The sequence below is a fragment of the Lottia gigantea genome (genome assembly GCF_000327385.1).
Source record: "Lottia gigantea unplaced genomic scaffold LOTGIsca_5, whole genome shotgun sequence".
NCBI lineage: Eukaryota > Metazoa > Mollusca > Gastropoda > Lottiidae > Lottia > Lottia gigantea.
Window position 1 is genome coordinate 773,383 of NW_008709715.1, and position 20,446 is coordinate 793,828.

A 20,446-nucleotide genomic window follows, 5' to 3' on the forward strand; every position below is an offset into this window, starting at 1 on the left:
CGTTTGATCTCCACAGACGGATAAATTCAGAGCGTTACATACAATTTCGGATTAAATAGATGTAACTCCATTATGAAATGATTGCTGATGATAGAACTTTAATATCAGCTAAAATAGTTTAAGATGTTTTAATGATACAAATGTCACTTAATGAGTACATTACAGTAAAATCGGCACAAAATAAGGGACTTGTTTCATTCTTATCTTTCAACAAAATAGATTATATACCAATTGCGTTTTAAAATTACCAACACTAATGAGACCGGTTTATGCAATAAATATAAATATATTCACGCTAGCCAATAGCCGTATTTCAAATCTAAACGCGTTATATAATTACATTGAAAAGGTTGCAGCATACAGATATCCAAAATGTATGGAAATAGGAAATTGCAACTATGCTGAAAAAAATAATTTCTGTTACCAATACAGAATCGATATAAATTATCTAACTTATGTACCAAAAGATATGGGATAGTATATGGACAGGTCGTGTTAGCTACAAACGAATGCTAAGCCTGTTTAACACAACTGTTAGTTAAACAAGATTTATGTTTAACACAGATTTATAATCACAGTATTGAGTATATCTGTACCCAACAGAACATGGAAGAATTCAAAGGTGCAGGTCTTTGCTTCACAATCAATATGTAACCAAACTAAAATATTTGATCGTGAAGTGGGTATGAAATAGATACTAATACCATTATTTGGTATCATTCCTTAGATAATCAACAAAGAGATTGTGTTACAAATTTCTTTTTAAATGGGCATGATTTCATTTGACGCATCCTATTGTTAATTTGACAGATGCCAATTTCAATTTGTGGTAATGTTAAATTGGTTGGAATAATTATTTCAAATTCTTGATATTATAACAGAATGCCTATTGTTATATAATGACGTACTTTTGCAAAAAAAGACTTGAAAACTGTCTTTAAATAGCAGATTTCTAAATGACACATTAATAGTAACAAATTGCAACAATTTATGCAAAATAATATTACATTTATGTTTTGTGTGAAGGGATTTGTAGGATTCATAGCTTTAATTAAATTAGTTAGTACAGGAATACAAAAAATGACAATTAAGTTCAAAATGCATTTGGATGTTAAATGTTAATTAAATTTGCTTTTAAAAAAATATTCAGAAGGGTTTCCGTTTACTTTCGTAATGAATATACATTTACAAGTTAACTATTGAATCCTTGTCATTATGGCCTTAAAATGGTTACTTACAGAGGACATGACCTATTTTTACATTCCTAATTAGTACTACTATACCTCAATTCCATAAGAAATTGTCAGCATCTTATGTCAATGGGGATATGTAATACACAGGTTTCTAATATTTTCCGTTTCAGCAACTTACAGTATTGAATGGTGTTTGAAACACCATTCCCTAGTGTAGAAGGCTAATGGTATAATCATGTTAAGTAGCTGTTAGCTAGCAGCATGTCTGTGACATATAAATAATATACCATATTCCATTAAGACTTTACACATTGGCCAGATTCAAATCACACCGAGCCAGATTCAGATAAAATATGTTGTTTAGATGAATGTCAAACTTAATTCAAACTTCACTGGTATTGACACATCTACGTAAAAAAAGTCCAATTATGATGGCACTGTTCTAAAAGTTATGAAAGGTTCGACAAACATAAAACAGTATTAATACCCCCAAACAATATCTTTCGCTTGTTTTTGTACCGATTTCAGATGTCTTACACCAAAACATTACCAATAGGTCAGGGCATCAAGGAACACACTAGGAACAAGAATTTAGACTTAAGTATTATAGTTGGTATACTTATCTCTTCCCGTGAATAGGTAATTTAGATGCTTTCCAAATTTAGTCATAATTTAGACACAGTTTGTATTTATTTGTATCTACTTGTTGAATGATGATTTAAAAGTGTACTTGACTTGTTCTTGTTTGTGGCAAACATCAAATTTCAAACATATATTGTTTTGCTTTCAAATTTGGTTACAGTTTTTGTTTTGTGTGATGAAATGCAATACTTTACATTAGCATTTATTCTAATATTAATATTAAAATTTCTGGATTATCGACTTTTAAAGGTCGTTACTTAACTAGAATTCATTACTCCAACTGGTGACTTAACAAGACATTAGGCTACAGTATTCTGCAGCATGCGAGAAGTTCGTAATATGATTTAGAGAATCGATAATATTTACACCCAACTTTCTATCGTGTCATGATAGATTAGACGACGAGCTTTAAATCCAGAAAATATTACATGTTTCTATCCCCAGGTTAATACCATTCAGTCTTTCAGTGCCTTCCATGTGAACAACATGCACAATTGGTTTATTTCTGCTTCGGAGGTTTCAAAGAAGTTACAAAATTCACACTTTAAAAATAGCAGGTTTACAGGCTTGTAAATATTTTTATAACTACCAGGTTTATTTTTAAAATCTTGAGAAGTGTAAAGGCATTGAATGCTGTCGACACCTTAAATCAAATATTGGGTTCTTGTAAGTTCGAGAAAGTTACTGAATTCACTTATTAGGACTTGAACGTGACTGTCAAAAGAAAACACATGACAAGGAGTGTCAAAAACTACAATGTTATTCCCATTAGACTAATAAAAACAAAATATAATAATTAAATCAGTAAACTTTGAGCTCATTTTGAGATCATCGATCAGATATTAAATTAAAGAAAGACAGGCCGGTGTCACTTCATTTCAACTGGAATGATCAGTCATTTGTTGTTGTACAGTTACGTCAAGCGAAAAAGAAACTCATTTACTCCTCACAGCACTAGTCTGATTCTAACCTTGGGTACCAGGAACCACCACAGAGGTAACTGTATGGGTCCTTGGACAATTTTAATAGTATTCGATTATATGCAAGTAATGGTGGTCAATCTCCTATGCCGATTGCGTTAAAGGGGTATTCCACATTTTTGTAAAAAGTTTTAATTATCGAAAACGTCGTCAATTATGAGATTTATATCTTTATATCTTGTTGATCAAACAGAATTTGTTTTAAAAGGGTTAATTAAAAACAGAGAGTACAAATTGTTAATTAAGCAGTTTGACCTAGTTTTGTTGTTTGGCTTTATAATGGCTCAATATTATTATTCGAAACCCTCAGAATATGTAGGACTAGGAGGCGTATTTCTCTACAATTAGGTGTTTATTCAAATCCGTACAGTAGTTTTCTAACTGCTTCCAAAATGCATGACGAACTTAAAAACCTTACGTAATGTTTTTAAATATTGTTGGCGTTTAAAAAGTTAAAACCTTTAGATACGTTAAAGGGCACATTTCTCTAGATTTTGGTGTTTAGCTTTCACAAATTTGAGCAAAAAAATATTTCGACCTCCAAAAAAAGCGGAATGTTCCTTTAACATTTCACGGCGTCGTGTCGAAAAGTATCAAGTATTCACCCCTTCCACTATGCTAGGTGGGCAGGGGGTACAGAGGCGTCTAAGAAAATTTAGGAAAAGTGCATTGTTATTAAACATAACACTTATGGACAGACATGATAAATTTTCTAGTTAAATTTAAAATTCATATTATTATATCGTATCCATTCACTTCTAATGTAATATCATAATTATTAATCTGCCTATAAAAAGGAACTTATATCTTTAAATTGAAAGATTTCAGATGACACCTTCATTTGTCTTTTAACTGAATTGCAAATGACTCGATCCTTTAATTTCAAAGTTGTATTCATTCATCGATTATTTTCGTTAAAGCCTTGCATGTTTTGGTCGATATTACATCATTCCGTGACTATTTTTATCTTAATGTTTCCAAATTTTATTAAGTGAAGTAAAAAGAATTGGTGAGCATTGACGTCAAGTCTTTTTCTTTGAGACATTATCGAATTAGCTCATTAAAACTTGCGTTTTGTTCTTATTTCACTGAAGCAATTGACATATTTTCTCTCAAACGAATTCGATGTCGTCTTCTGAACATCGTACATCATGCAAATTTTGTCCGACAATCACTTAAACCTCACCATTCTCTACCCCCAATTATTATAAATGGGTTTATACATGGATAGTACAGACTCGAAGCCCCCTCCCCCACACCCCCACCCCCTTCTCCCCACTCCCAAAGAAAATTTTGTCCCCCCCCCCCCTGAAAATTTAAATGACTTGTTGAGTGGCTATAATTGAGCCCCCCTTCAAAACATTTGCCCCCCCCCCCCCTTCCCCCACCTTTGAGACCCTGGGTTAGCTACGGGCCTGGGATTGTATCCTACTGAAGTGCTTCAATTGTCATTTTGATATTTAACAGATAAAAAATTTCACATACCTGAACATTTGGACGAAGATACAGAAACATAAATCAGGAACAGCAGGAATACATGGTTGATTGATATATAATTTGATTGATATTGATTGATAAATTTACGTCTTAATTTTCTAGAGCAATAATTATACATAAAAATCAGCATAATTCAGACCATAATATTTAATGATATAACTCCCTTTAAAAACTGACGTTTTTTCTATAGAAATATGGATAATGGGAGATAACTCCATAAATAGTTGCCTCAATTCATTTACTTGACGGAAAATGTTATGTAGAAAACATAGAACATGGACATGCAAGGTGGTACATGTAAGCTACCTCATAGTGTTTTATAAATTTACTAACTGACATAACTTTATACGCAATGATTATAGCAATTGTTGTTCTAATATCGGTAAAAATAATTCTGAATAATGCGCTTACCTGAGAGCTTCTCATTTATTAAGCATCCAGTTATAGACTTTGTTTTCAATATACTTTATAAGCCCATTCTTATCATCAACTTAACAGCCTGTAGCACACGGACACTGTGCTTCGATTAAGTTAGAATTTAAATGTTTTAAATGTGACCGTTTGCACTATGAAGATAGCTTAACAGTATAGATGAACTAAACAAAAATGGAACGAAATAAATAAACACTGTATACAATATAAAATACTTACTCTTTATACTTACAGTTTGTATAATTACATTTAAACAACACCAAAATACAAATCGATAATAATGAAATAACAAACATTCAATCTTTGCAAAAATCTCATGCGATATGTGTGCCAAAAAATAAAAAAAAAATTAATCAGAAAATAAGTTAAACATCAAGCATTTTAAATCACCAGCACAAATTGCTCTTGGGATTTACAATGCTTTAAATATTCATTAGCACAACATTAAATTAGAACTTGAGTTTCTCTCCATTATTTGCAGAATTTCTTGGTTTCACATGAATTTTAAATTCTTGCATGGGTGGAATTTAACGCATTGTAAGAGATATTTGATGATGTGTATTGCTCTATCGTGACAAACTCTCAAAGTCGATAGTGAATGATTTTAAGAGCAATATGTGTAATCATACTCTGCAACTAGGGTTGTCTGCTGGGAATTCCATAAGAGAATCTATAAGCTATTTTTATATCCGCTTGATCAATTATGGGGATACACTCAAGTCTATTTCAGCAAGTTAGTTATTGCATGCAAGCTTATGACAACAGCATTAACTGTTACTACAACATCAAACATTTGATAAAACCTAGTATATACCCGGAGTTCTTTTGGTTACCACCAAATTATTACCCATGCCTTCAAATCATATAGAAATAGTCTTCTTTGTATTTTGAATGGAAAACTGGAAATATAAATATATATATATATATATATGACATTATATTCACTGTAAGTATGGACTTCCAAAAAAAATATATATATTGTAAGGTAAGTCTAACTTATACCAACGAGATTTGTAATATGTCGATTTCTATACAGTTCCTTCATCGAACATGACCCAGAGGTTCAACTGGGACTGGTTGAACATCTCTTGATGTGACCTCCACAACCAGAAAAAAATGCAGGAGTGCATATGTTAAAATAATTTCCCTCGAGAGGGGCCCCAAACCACTTCAATCCACTCATTTACTTGATCAAATGACATGACTACCGAATGCTGGAGGTAAAAAAAAATTACGATTACTTAGTCCTAACTACAAACATAAAATAAAACCTCAACATAACAGTTACGATTACAGTGTATTCAGTGCAATGTATACGGAAGTGAAATCATTAAAAATCTGAAAGATATAATCTTAAATAACCAGACAGATTTTAATAATGTACAATGTAAATAATGTTAATGATATCCTCTCTTCCAGACAGTTATTTACCAGGGATTTGAATTTCATTAAAATTCTCGGACACCTTTACTGTTTGATTTGCCACAGCTGCCATTATAACACCAATTAATAATTGTAAGCAACATTATGGAAAGATATATAATCAAATTCAGATTAATCATTCAAAATTTTAAATATTTTATGTCAAATTTGAATACTGTTTACATAATATGTTTGATCAACAAGACTCAAATACTCTTCAAATTTTGTTTGCAACATCTCTATTAAAGATAATAACCACCACACTTTGAGACAAAATTGATCTTAACCAGAAGTAAAGGGTAAATGTCAACAAAAGTGGCTTTTATCTTACAGAGTTATTATTTGAGGAAAGGCGAATTACATGTCAACGACCAGAAATTAGATAATGGAAGACATCTTTGATTTTCCACTCCCTCGCATCTTTCCTTTCTTAGCTTATTCTTTTTTTAGTCAATAATCCAGCTCGAGTCGATAATACTGTCAAATTTAATCAGACGTTTTACATCCAAGGTTACCGTAACATAGAAGTCTATAAAAGACATTGTTCCGTTGCATGTGTTGTCTTTCATTCAATCATTCTGTACATTCCAAGGTTATAGAAGTGACATAATAAATATGACTTTTTAATAGCTCTTTATGCCGTTTGGGGATACTTGTGTCCTTAAAACATTTTTGTATTTGGTGCTAGGGGTCAGGGAAGGGGATTTTGAAAATCAAACGCGAAGAAAATTAATTTTTCGTGGTGTTTGAATAGTCTTTTCTTTGTATTGTGCACGAATATCAACATCGACTATGTTCAAATAACATAGCAAATTCATTTCCACTCTACGTTCAAATTTGCGTCATCTTAAAGTTTCACCCGCAATAACCCTGCTGATTTTAATATCATGTTTTATCCGAAGTTCATTCTGTTTTGCAACTGGGACAAAATTCACCTCTGGAAGCATGCCGATCTGCTGTATGGCTATTTAAGTCGTATTTACCTCAATTTTTCTTCGTGACCACAGTAACATTATGCTTTAACAGACATATATTTATTCTGTAAAGACACTTCATCTGGAACTGTCCCTTTAAGTGTACATTTACAGACCGGCGTGTTGTGTTCAGCACAAATTTGACGAGAAAAAGACGGTTATTTTAAGACATTCGATCAACAGATTTGTTATTGTAATAAAAAAGAGCTAATATATATTAAATGTAATTAGTATTTTTAGGAGAAAGAATAATGAGAATATTAAGGTATAAAATAGTATTATTTGTCTTATCTAGATATTTTGGTCTATAATAACGTCTAGTCCACCAGTGATAACATCATCTCATTCCAATGAGACTGAAACTGTTCCCTATAGACTTTTTACAGCCAAACTAATTTACCTAGAAAAATTCTTCTAGTTCAATTTATTCACACCTCATCAGTCAGTCGATGCAGTTACTGTACTATTTTTGTAAAAATAAGAAATAAAGCCATAAATAATATGAAAGATTGGTTGTAATATTTCCAGGAATAATGGGACATAACTCTGTCAGTTCCGATTCCAAAAACGGTCAATATTGCATTCGTTACAATATTGTATAATACACAAGAAGAACCACGGTCTATTTTTCTCATACAATCAACATGCTGACAACACTCTCTTGTCATCATTAGGTTACCACCTTCTGTTTTTAATCGGTTACTCCGGATAATATTCCTCAGACTCACCATTCTCTTCATGAGATTTCTCTTTTATGCATACGGATTTTTGCTGCCACTCTTTTTTGCTTTCAACCTCGAAATTTCTTGATGATATTCAGATATATACATAGTTCATAAACACAAGATTAAAGAGTAGAAAATATTGATGGAAGATTTAACAGTTACTGGACTATTTGCACCGTAGGGTTGAACTATTCAATCGCATAGTCAAAACTTGAAACCAGCGGTTGTCTTTTACTCCTGTGGGTTCGTGGGTACTTATTGTCGTGTGAAATAGGTTTCAGGTTTGGGATATATTTATATGATTTGTATATTTTCAGCAACCCTAGACCTATCTCAATTTCCGTATACCCCAAGACAATTACAAGCTTAGTCAAAAGCATTTAAAGTTGATGTCATTGTTCTGAGTTATACCACAGTTACGTGCATATTACCTATTATAAGATAAGCTACATTAAACTTTTATGTCACCTGTGTATCAATTTGCCTGATAATTTTGTAAAAAAAATCTGAATGCAGTTTTGAGATGTAAATCACACGATTTCGAATTGAATAATTCAAGATAATGATCCAAATACAATTAACAAATTTCGCATTTACATTAACCGCTTTTTTTGTTAGATTTGTACGGGCAAGGTGGAATTTATTAAAATCCTGATAAGTTATTATCAGTTCTGTTTAATTCAGAATGTGTTATAGCTTATGTGATATTTTCCCAAGCCAATAACATAAAACGGTTTAACGTGTAATTGGAATGGAAAAAAACTGACCAATTGATTTTGTTGACTGGAGCGAATCAGCTGTTCATGTTCTACTCTCTAGCAAAAACTGGATCTGGTTGTCGTCCTGAGTAGAGGAGAGTTGTTAACAGTCGGTTGAGTGGAGAACATTGATTCATGTAATTGCAAGTGGATTTTCATCCTACGTTTTGATCCTAATTGGTAACGTTTTCGACTGTCTATAATCTATAGGGAATCAGCTAGGTCCCAAAACGAACGCATTTCTATGCCAGTCTGCTGGACAATGTGACAGGGGCAATCGAGATGGAAAAACATGAAGGTACTATGACAAATATGTCGATTAGGATCGATCCCTTGAAAGATTAATGTACAACTGGCTGTGTTGCATGTGGCATACTGGTATAGACATTTGCTGTTTCATGATCCACCATACACAGTCGGCCCATCTTAGAATTTTATTTGAGATCTATATAGTATATATACAGAATAATAAAATCAGACAAGTTTCTCTTTGATTTATAGTCAATATTAGTATAACACTTGGTCATATTCCAGGTCGATACAGTATGAATGCAATCAAGAAGCAACGTCTTGGCTCAATTCTTAAGTAGTCTGTGATTAACACCTTATTTAGCTCCTTCATAACAATGCTCTGTTGAATATAGCATGTGGTACTCCTCGTTCTTTTTGTTACTGCCAGACAACCAGATTTACACTTGTAATAATTCATCATTTCTTCTCATTTCTAGTTAACATTATGTAGAATGTATTGTATACATATTTATCGAGAATTTCGAAAGCTCTCGAGAATACTTTTCTCAATTAGAATAATGTAAATTTACATATGATTGTCGGTCTTCCAACATCAAATTTAAAAATAAAAGTAACAGCCACAGATTGATATATTCATAATATATAGTAATGTTGACAATAAAATATACGCCGCAAGTTCTTGACCAGGAATAAAGCAATAAATGTTATGCTCACCTTCAAACGTTACAGATAGTTACTTCTTGTTGTTCATCCATCATCTGTTTTAGCCCATCTGCAAAACATATAAAAAGAATATCGTTTATGTAAATAGAGTCAGAATAAGATTCAAATTCACCATAGAATTGTATAATATGTAATATGTAAATTCTAAGATAACGAGTGCCTACGTTCTTGTCATGCAAGAGTCAAACATTGTAAGAATCGAGCTTAGGTTCTTTGAGAAAAATGCAGGACCGGCTTTATACCAACTTAAAGAATTAGGTTTGAGATTTAACCTTACGTAATCGATGCATGCAGTTGACAATTTTGATCCACGGGCGATTCGAAGTTTAAGAGATGAATAGAAAAATTCTAGGCGTCTTTTTCAGCCCTGATTGGTTTAATAATAGGGTTATTTGTCCTTCCTAAACTCCAGCCCGTGGCATTTGAATCAGAGACACAGCTGATTTGCTGGTACAAGTGGAAATCAATTACCATAGTTAGAATTCAATCAGTTTGTAAAGACCACTTGTACGACTTTTGTTTATCTTTTCATTTTTACACGCGATCAGTGATCAGAAATATGGCTACACGGAATTGCCTCATATGGCTTGTGTCAATATCGTAGTTTTTATCGACACCCACGTTTATTTTCTTGATTGCATGAATTAATTCAATTACGGTGTTTCCAAACTCATACAATACATTCTACACACGTAGTCAAACCCCCAAATAAATAAATATAACTCCTTCTAAGTTCTTAACTTAGACAATGCCTCATCAAAATAAGTAACAACGAAATTACTAGCTCAGAGTTAAACTAAAATATAATAAGTACAGGTATGGTTTTAAAGTTTATATATAATTTATTGACAACGGCACAATCTGCTGATTTTAATTAAACAATTGATGATCTATAAACATGAATGCTACTAAATGTTTTGTAGTAGTATCTTTGTGAAGCCTATGAATAACGGTAATAAGAGAGTAGTTTATCATTAGATTTTAAGAGTATGCGTTATCATCATCAGATGCTTATACAACACAAGACAATAATTTTGGGATAAAGCACACTTCTTTAATACATGGGTACATAACGTTTCAACACAAGTTACACGTGTCATCAGATGATAATAATTATTGGCTTGTGTTATACATGTATATGTGCTCCGCGCTTCTAAATGTCGTTCAAATCTTATATGAGATGCTTATTTTGATTCAATTTCTTATGTCGATCATCTTATTGAGTTGTATGTACCATCAATAGTTGTTGGTGTTAAATGAAATTCTGTTTTGTAATTGTTTCTTTAGCTTATTGACGAAAAAGTGAAATGTATGGAGTTTTACGTCCTACGTTTTCTGCACCATGAGGGCTAATAGAAGAGAGGCAACGCCATGCAGGGTACAACGAAGGAAATTTTGCTGTCGATGGATCTTTAACGTGCACAGCCCGTAGCTCAAGGAGCCTCGGTTTATTGTGCCATCCGAAAGACTCGACGTTTTGTCAATTCCATGCAGCCTATCTTACCTGCATCTATGTCGGGGAAAACCGCTTTTTGGCGAGCATTTTATCAAAAGATCTCTTTAAGGATTTAAGTTGATAATATTCTCTAAATCACGTCTGTGGATTGTGACAGATTCACCTTTTAAAAAGTGCCATGGGCAGCCCAGGTGAATACATAGAGAACATGATGATTGGTAACTAATTAAGGTAGTGAATCTTGTAAATATTCTTGTAATAAGAACAAATCTTTTCAAAACTTTTCCAACTGTTGTCGAACTGGAAACTTTTATCCAACCTTTTCAAGTATATCTTGACTGTGCCGTTAATTAGGTATAGTAAGAATAGTGGAATGGTTATGTCCGTGATTCTGGTAAAATGTTCAGCACTGTAAACTGTTATTAAAAGAACCCCATTTCAGACTGTTTCAGCTGGTGGAGTTTCAATTTCTCTTACAGTTAATATATTTATAGTCCAAACTAATATAAAACCATAGTTCAAACACTTTCTAAACATATCAGGGTGTTCCTGACAACATGCACGCTATCAGTTCTCTAATATTTGACAATTTAAAATATTATCATACGATTGATCGGTAAAAAAAGCATTATTACAAATGTAGCAGTTACATAACACACATTAGTTTATTCTTTCATCTGACTCTGAAATAAAAAAAAAAGATCACTACCATTGACATGTCAATAAAATGTATTTACATTCACTATTGGAACCGTTTTCCCCACAGAGTTCCTGTAAATAAAGACTGGAATGGAAAAAATGTAAAGTAGTGCTCAGCTCGCCGACCAACCATCGATTTGCTTGTCAATAGCTAACAATCTCATTGTATGTTCCTCACTAAAATTGGCAGTGCTTTTAAAACACCCTTGGGCAGAGTTTGGCTAGCACAAATATCAATATTATACTTCCAAACTTTGTCCACAATACTATCAAGTATCTCCTTAAAAAGCTGAAAAAGTTACCGTGCCACTTGAAGAGAAAGGTCAATATTGCCTCCAGAACAAGTCAATAGAGAATCAGGCGTAGTAAACATTTAATTTGTATGACTGGTGGATAATTCTAGATTTTCAATTACTAATCATACTGTTGTCTACAGAGACTCTACCTATCACTTCGCAATATGAATACATCATGTTTTAGACGTATTGTTGACATATGATTTTACTCTCTCTCTGATTCATATATGTACTTTTCTTTTCTATCTTATTATCCCAGACTTGCCATTGAATTCTATTTCCGTAAGTCCGGTTTATGATAACAATATTCTATTTTGAAAGTGTTATTCATTCATATCATATATTATATCGCATTCTAGGTGTTTCCGAGATTGAGACAAATTGGGCATTTATTAATACATGAATTGAAAATCTCGACGTTACCAGGAATCGTGAATAATTTGCCATAACCTGTGACAAATTTTGTCGATCTTAACAATGAAGGTTTCGGAGATAAGAAACAAGATTTGACTAATATACCAAAATATTTCAGAACCCCATTAGCAATAAGCTAAGCTTTACTCAAGATTTATGGGTTATCCTTAAATCGAATTTCATCATGACTTCAATCATTTCATACTTTTATGTATTTTGACTTCCTCTTAAACTTTTCGGTTCCGTTCTCAAACTATATTTTCTCCACATGTCATGAATGTAATTTTTCTTAGAATATACAAATTAAAAAAAATCGCTTGGTAATTGTTTTTCATGAAAGTTGTATTTGTTTCCGGTAAAGACAACCAGAAAGATGTCAATGACCAAAAATAATACAGTATTTCGATGGATGAATAATCTTCTACAAACAATATCATCTCAACTTTTATTTAAATTCATCAAGAATTTCAATTTTCTCGACAACTTTATTTAAAAATCATCGATATAATCTGTGTAAATGTTTTGTTATTTTGCTATTTACGGAATTGTCTTGCTTGTACGGATTGTTTTATTCTTACACGATTAAGTTGTTCGTGTTCCTAATCTGTTCTTTGAATTTTGCGAATAGTATAAGGTTGCTGCAAAAATGACTTTTAATAACATCGAGATTAGACATTTTACTCGACGATTGACAAGAATTACTCTTGTTTTAAGTGGGAGTGAGAGAGTGAAAGTTTCAAATATCAGTTTAAAGTGGAACGGTTGGCATTTCAGGGGGGTAACTTGAATCGTGAATGTATCTAAACTCGTCAGAAGTACTAGAACTGTGGAAAAATTGCGCAATTCCTTTAAGTATAACTTCGGACGAGAAAGTTCACTATCTATTTCTATACTCTATATATGAGGCAGTGTCATTTTAACTTTCAAACAATGATAATTCTGGAAACTAATGTATTTGAAGACTCAAATTTCGACGGCGAGGTGAGCTGTGAACACTGATAAGTTTAGATCAAACCCCGTTTCTGAGACTAAGGTACGGTTGGTTGAGCGGATGGAAATGTGTCACTTTAATAGATAAAAAATGGATTAATCTAATAATCGGATTATGTTTTAAAAGACAAATGAAATTCTTAATACAAGGTATCATCTATTGACATTAATGGAAAACTAGGAAAAAGCAGACATTGATAAATCTCAGAAATAAGTGAGGCAATTTTTTTTTAACAAATCCTGTTATTTCGAAGCTAAGACATATTCCTTCTTACAGAAGTTTTCTGCGAGTATTTCTATAATCGTAATGCATTCACTTAATTGCAGGAAAGAAAGTGAAATTCATTGCATTATGTATGTAATCATGAACTATACAAATAATACAAATAACACTTCTAATGCATTATGCATGTTAACACGAATAGAATTCTAGATCAAGTTAGGTCCATGGCTTTCAATCTTAGAAATTGTTTCCAACTTTACAGAATATATTACTATACTATAGCTAGATATTACCTAGACGATACAGACTGTAGGTAAATATTACCTAGACTGAAATCTAGATTGGATAGTGCAGACTATAGATAGATTTGACTTAAGGACAGTTGAACTATAGCTAGATATTTCCTAGCCAATACAGACTATAGCTACATATTACCTAGACAATACAGACTATAGTTAGATATTACCCAGACAATTCAGATTATAGCTAGATATTACCCAGACAATTCAGATTATAGCTAGATATTACCCAGACAATATAGACTATAGTTAGATATTACCTAGACAATACAGACTATAGTTAGATATTACCCAGACAATTCAGATTATAGCGAGATATTACCTAGACAATAAATATTATAGCGAGATATTACCTAGACAATACAGACTATAGTTAGATATTACCTAGACAATAAAGATTATAGCTGGATATTACCTAGACAAAACAGAATATAGTTAGATATTACCTAGACAATAAAGATTATAGCGAGATATTACTTAGACAATACAGAATATAGTTAGATATTACCTAGACAATTCAGATTATAGCTAGATATTACCTAGACAATACAGCATATAGTTAGAAAATACCTAGAAAATAAAGATTATAGCGAGATATTACCTAGACAATATAGACTATAGTTAGATATTATCTAGACAATAGAGATTATAGCTAGATATTACCTAGACAATATAGTCTATAGCTAGATATTACCTAGACAATAAAGATATTAGCTGGATATTACCTAGACAATATAGTCTATAGCTAGATATTACCTAGACAATATAGACTATAGTTAAATATTACCTAGACAATATAGACTTTAGTTAGATATTACATTACCTAGACAATACAGATTATAGAGAGCTACTACCTAGAAATATAGACTATAGTTAGATATTACCTAGACAATACAGACTATAGTTAGATATTACCTAGACAATAAATATTATAGCGATATACTACCTAGACAAAACAGAATATAGTTAGATATTACCTAGACAATATAGATTATAGAGAGATACTACCTAGACAAAACAGACTATAGTTAGATATTACCTAGAAAATACAGATTATAGAGAGATACTACCTAGACAAAACAGACTATAGTTAGATATTACCTAGAAAATACAGATTATAGAGAGATACTACCTAGACAAAACAGACTATAGTTAGATATTACCTAGAAAATACAGATTATAGAGAGATACTACCTAGACAAAAGAAACTATAGTTAGATATTACTTAGACAATACAGACTATAGTTAGATATTACCTAGACAATAAATATTATAGCGAGATATTACCTAGACAATACAGAATATAGTTAGATATTACCTAGACAATACAGATTATAGAGAGATACTACCTAGACAAAACAGACTATAGTTAGATATTACCTAGACAATAAAGATTATAGCGAGATACTACCTAGACAATATAGATAATAGAGTGATATTACCTTGACAATGAAGATTATACAGATATACTACCTAGACAGTATAGAATATAGATTGATATTACCTAGACAATACAGATTATAGCGAGATATTACATTGGCAATACAGACTATAGCTAGATATTACCTTGACAATGAAGATTATACAGATATACTACCTAGACAGTATAGAATATAGATTGATATTACCTAGACAATACAGATTATAGCGAGATATTACATTGGCAATACAGACTATAGTTAGATATTACCTTGACAATGAAGATTATACAGATATACTACCTAGACAGTATAGAATATAGATTGATATTACCTAGACAATACAGATTATAGCGAGATATTACATTGGCAATACAGACTATAGCTAGATATTACCCAGACAACACACACTATAGATTAACATTAACGAGACAATCTATGTTTTAGATATATACTACCTCGGCAATACAGCCAATAGCTAGATACAACGAAGACAATACAGACTATAGCTAGATATTACCTAGACACCACAGACTTTAGTTTTATACTTTCTAGACAATACAGATCATAGCTAGATACTAGTCAAGATTATATATTTAGATACTGCCAAGGCAACACAGAATATCGTAAGATACTTTGCAAATTAGTACAAACTATGTCTATTTGCCCACAGACTTTGGTTGGGCACATAGTTCAACAGATGTTTCCTGGAAAGTTAAATACTGCCTGGTCGATGTACGACTTTTTTCAATCTACTCAGTGCCGAAGGTAGTGGATAATGCTAATACAAAACCGTTGCTGTAAATGAAAGAGAAAATGTAAGCCGTACTTTCAAATACAGATACGTTTATACCGCTATCTAGATAAACATAAACCAGACAACATATTAAGAAACAAAACTTTCATCAATTTTAAACAGTAAGTAATTATGCTTATCTCAAGAGACTAACTAAATTTAGATGAAAGCCAGACTGGTCTTTCACTACCAAAGGAGACATTCGATGACCACTGTAATACACAACCAAACTTAGACGTCATCGAAGTCCGTCGTATGATCCAATTGACTTGAGCCTCGTTACACTAAGTTCTATAAGTGGTAATAATATCTAATGAAATTGTTCCATTTCATAGACATTTCTTTCTAATCATCTGTCTTATTTGACCATTATTTCCCTCAAATTGTCGATGCTCTCCTTTATTCTAATTAAAAATCAATTGGACATCTTTTAAAGACGATTATTGTGCCTAAAGGGACCAGCAAATAATGTCATTAAGGATATCTGGGAGAGTCGTGATCATGAAAACTGACATTCTATAAACTTATCTTAAGTAAGTGACCTAAAGAAAACCTTAATTATCTGAAATGAAAGTTTAGAAATAGAGTTGTAATAACGGGTTGTCAGAAGCTGAGCAAGAAGAAAATCAACAATGTTTGAAGAGACCTATCACGCAACAATGTATATACATGGTCTATCTAAAGCAACAGTACAACTTAATTGCTTACCAGAGATCAGGCAGGGGTTAGTAAATTACATAATAAATATAGAGATACAAAATAATTATAGATTTGTCCTCCTCATTATAAAAGGTTTATCAAGTGGAGATACAGGCAATGGCGTGTCAAAGTATTCGACGTTGATAATGTTTGTGGGTGCACCAACGCACGTCCAGGAAGCTGATTTTTCACTCATATGCAAGATATATATTTGATTTCCTACTTTAATTTGATTCCATATATTATTTAATACTTTCGACCCAGTTTTTAAATTGTTGAAGCACGATATTAATACGAGAAAACGTCTCCCCAATCCTTTTCATATTTATGTAAATAGGATATTGTTTTTTTTTAGTATGGGCAATGTTTGAATGCCCAACTATTTTATCGATTTTAATTCATCATAATTATCTCCCCTACCACCTCTTCCGGAAAAGCACCTGTAAAGATAAATTTAGTAGGACATGATTTGACGAGCGTGAAATTGCCTACGGTGTTTTAAACACTGCTAGCAAGTATCATCTAACACGCTATATCGGTCCCAAATGAGACTATCTCATCCTCAAATTTAATTACAAGCTAGGAATATTTTGATTGAGAAGGTCCTCAATAGACTACTGATAAGTATCAAATAGTCAGCGTTGTAAAAGCTCTAAACGGCTTCTCCATTACAGTATATATGGCGATATTGCTTTTGGGATGATAACGCATAAAGAATTTATGCAGATCTTTATAGTATGTGACATAATCTAATTTCAGATCAATTTTCCCATCAGTGGAATAATATGCATATGTATATCTCATAATGAATCGAAGTTTTGCTTTTCATTAGCGTATCCACTCAAAAACACTTCAGATATGATATTACAGACGTTACATTGAAATGGTTTTACCGTAGTTATAAATAAGAAAAATACACACTATCTATCTCTATAATAATTATCAGCTCAATAATCAATGACTTGTGTAAACGTCTTCGATTCAAACCTTATAATTATAAATCTGAAAACGTTTCCTTTCGTCGCTCCAATAACCTAATGCTGAAAGTCAAATTTCATTAACCTTTTCAGATTGACTTCCATTTAGATTGCGACAATTTTAAATCCGGCCTTCAACTCCCAATGGTAAAAGTCGATGAAAAAGATGGTTAAATAGGTGTGAAGGAGAAAGGAAAGGTTGTAATTGGTTCTAGATACAGGAATTTAGTTGGCCATCATTACTTGAGCTTCATTAAACAAACTGGTAATGGCGGTGATGGGTTATCGACTGCATCGGAACAATAATAAACAACCCATTTCCTACTTCTTATACCAGCAATAATTCGGAACTGTAATTATTTTGTGTGATGACAAAATGAATATCGTATAGAGTTCTGAAGTACAAATCTTATTCGAAGGATTTCTACCCTTCCCTGTTACAAATAATTGACCGAGTGTCGAATTCCTCACAAACTTGATTACAGGACGTCGTGGTATCCCAAGAATTGATGTCTGATTCCTATGAGCATCGGTTAGGTTGACTTACCGTGAATCATTATCAGATATCTGGCATGCTTAACCATCATCACAAAGTCTCATCGAATGAGCTGAAAGAATGTCTCTTGTTTCTTACGATAGAATACGTGCATTAGATCATAACCTAATTATCACACTGACTTATTACCTCCGTCCCACCGGACTGCAACCATAACGATCTTACTGTAACCTTCATACTGCGCTTTTACTATGTTGATGAAGATGCTACGACGCTCGTATAACGACCTTCTCGATTATAATGTGTTGTCAACGCGTTCCGGTCTGACATGGGTATTAGAAACGGCAAAGACGTTCAGATCACGAATTATGCTGTCTATCTTTTATATGGTAAAAAAAGGTTGTGTACTGATACCAATATTGTCTCTTTTCCGAGAACTGCATTGTGATTAGACCAGACCACAAAGTCAACATTATGTTGTAGTGTGATAACACGGTATTATAGTAATTAGTAAGTCAACGTTTCCAGTCACGTTTTACTATGATGTCCATTGGTGTACTCTTTTATTAAGTAGAGGGTCACTTAATTATGATAAATGTCAGATACCATTGTATCTTCTTTGACCATCGAATCTGTATCGATTTAGCCTACTATACGTTAATTGGCTATATAGCATATGTCCTATCGAAATGGCTCCATATCGAAAGTCCTTACTGTTCTTGATTGACTTCGACATTCGAATTGTTTGAAGTGGTGATCATTTCCCAGAGGGACTAATACTTTGATGGTGGTTTAGTATGATCTTGCAGAGTATATGACGAAATATAGCATATGTCCAATCTTGAAATTGTTCAACATTAGAACATCATTAGTTCCTAGTGTTGATTCGACACTGGATTGCTTGGATTTAGTGTTTGGGGTGGTAATCGTTCACCAGAGGTATTTATACTTTGGTGGTGATTTAGCATGGTCTTGCAGAGTATATGGACGATAATGCTCTTAACGGTTAACATTGATGACGAAAGAGACAATAAATGTGTGCAAATATCACACTGATGAAATGTATGTCAAACGAAGATTGATATATCATCTTTATTAGTTCCCTTAAGCAGAAATCTATAAATATAATGGACCAATATACTACTCTTGACCATTGATCGACTCCAAGGTCCGAAATTCCAGACTTTATAAATGATATTGCCCTTACCTTATATGAGAATGAATAATCCGAATTCAAGGTGATGTTTCTACAATATCTGAAATTAAAATTATGATAATGAATTTCATATTAATAATCGTTGAAATTCAAATAAAAGTCATTGACATAAAATTTCAGAGAATGGCTGAAAAAAAAAGCAAAAACAGACATCAAAGGCTTGCATGTCATTACGTCAAGAGTGTAAGGAAGAAAAAAAAATCATTTCATTTTCCCTTCTTTTATGGAGAAAAACAATGTCCTACAACTACCTAGTCTGCGATATTAGCTCCGGCTGCCAACTAAGTAACCATGCCCTCTTGATATGAATCGTTTGATATTGTTGCCTTGTATTAACGTACACGAGAAGTGTACAAAGAGTCGAGTTGTTCCGGGAGCTTATAAAAATATAACTGAATAGTTTACTCTTAAGGAATATGCCTTTTTCAGAAATGATTTTACCCGATTACGGAAATCCCTCATTAAATGTTCGTGTAATCTATGATTCATAAGCCTTAAAGCACTGACAAGATTATCCTGTGATCTTGAGATCTAAAATGATGGAGCTCGTAGGTTACTTTATACTTAATTTATAAGCACAAATTCAATTAACCGTTTTCATTTTTATAAATTTGAATCTGGGTATAATATTCGTCAAATAAACATTGATAAACATTGAAGTTTCAGAGAAAATTTGTTGATTTAATGCTAACCTTTGCTTCATAATGATTTGTTGTGTGTATTTATTTTTGGTTGAGGATTGAACGATTTCCTGTAGCAAATGTGAACCCCGCTCCTCTCCCCCTTTGACTAACATAAGAGGTTTTTTCTTCAAGAAATCAGGTCAATCTATCTGGCAACACTGATTTATTTAAATAAGATTCCAATCT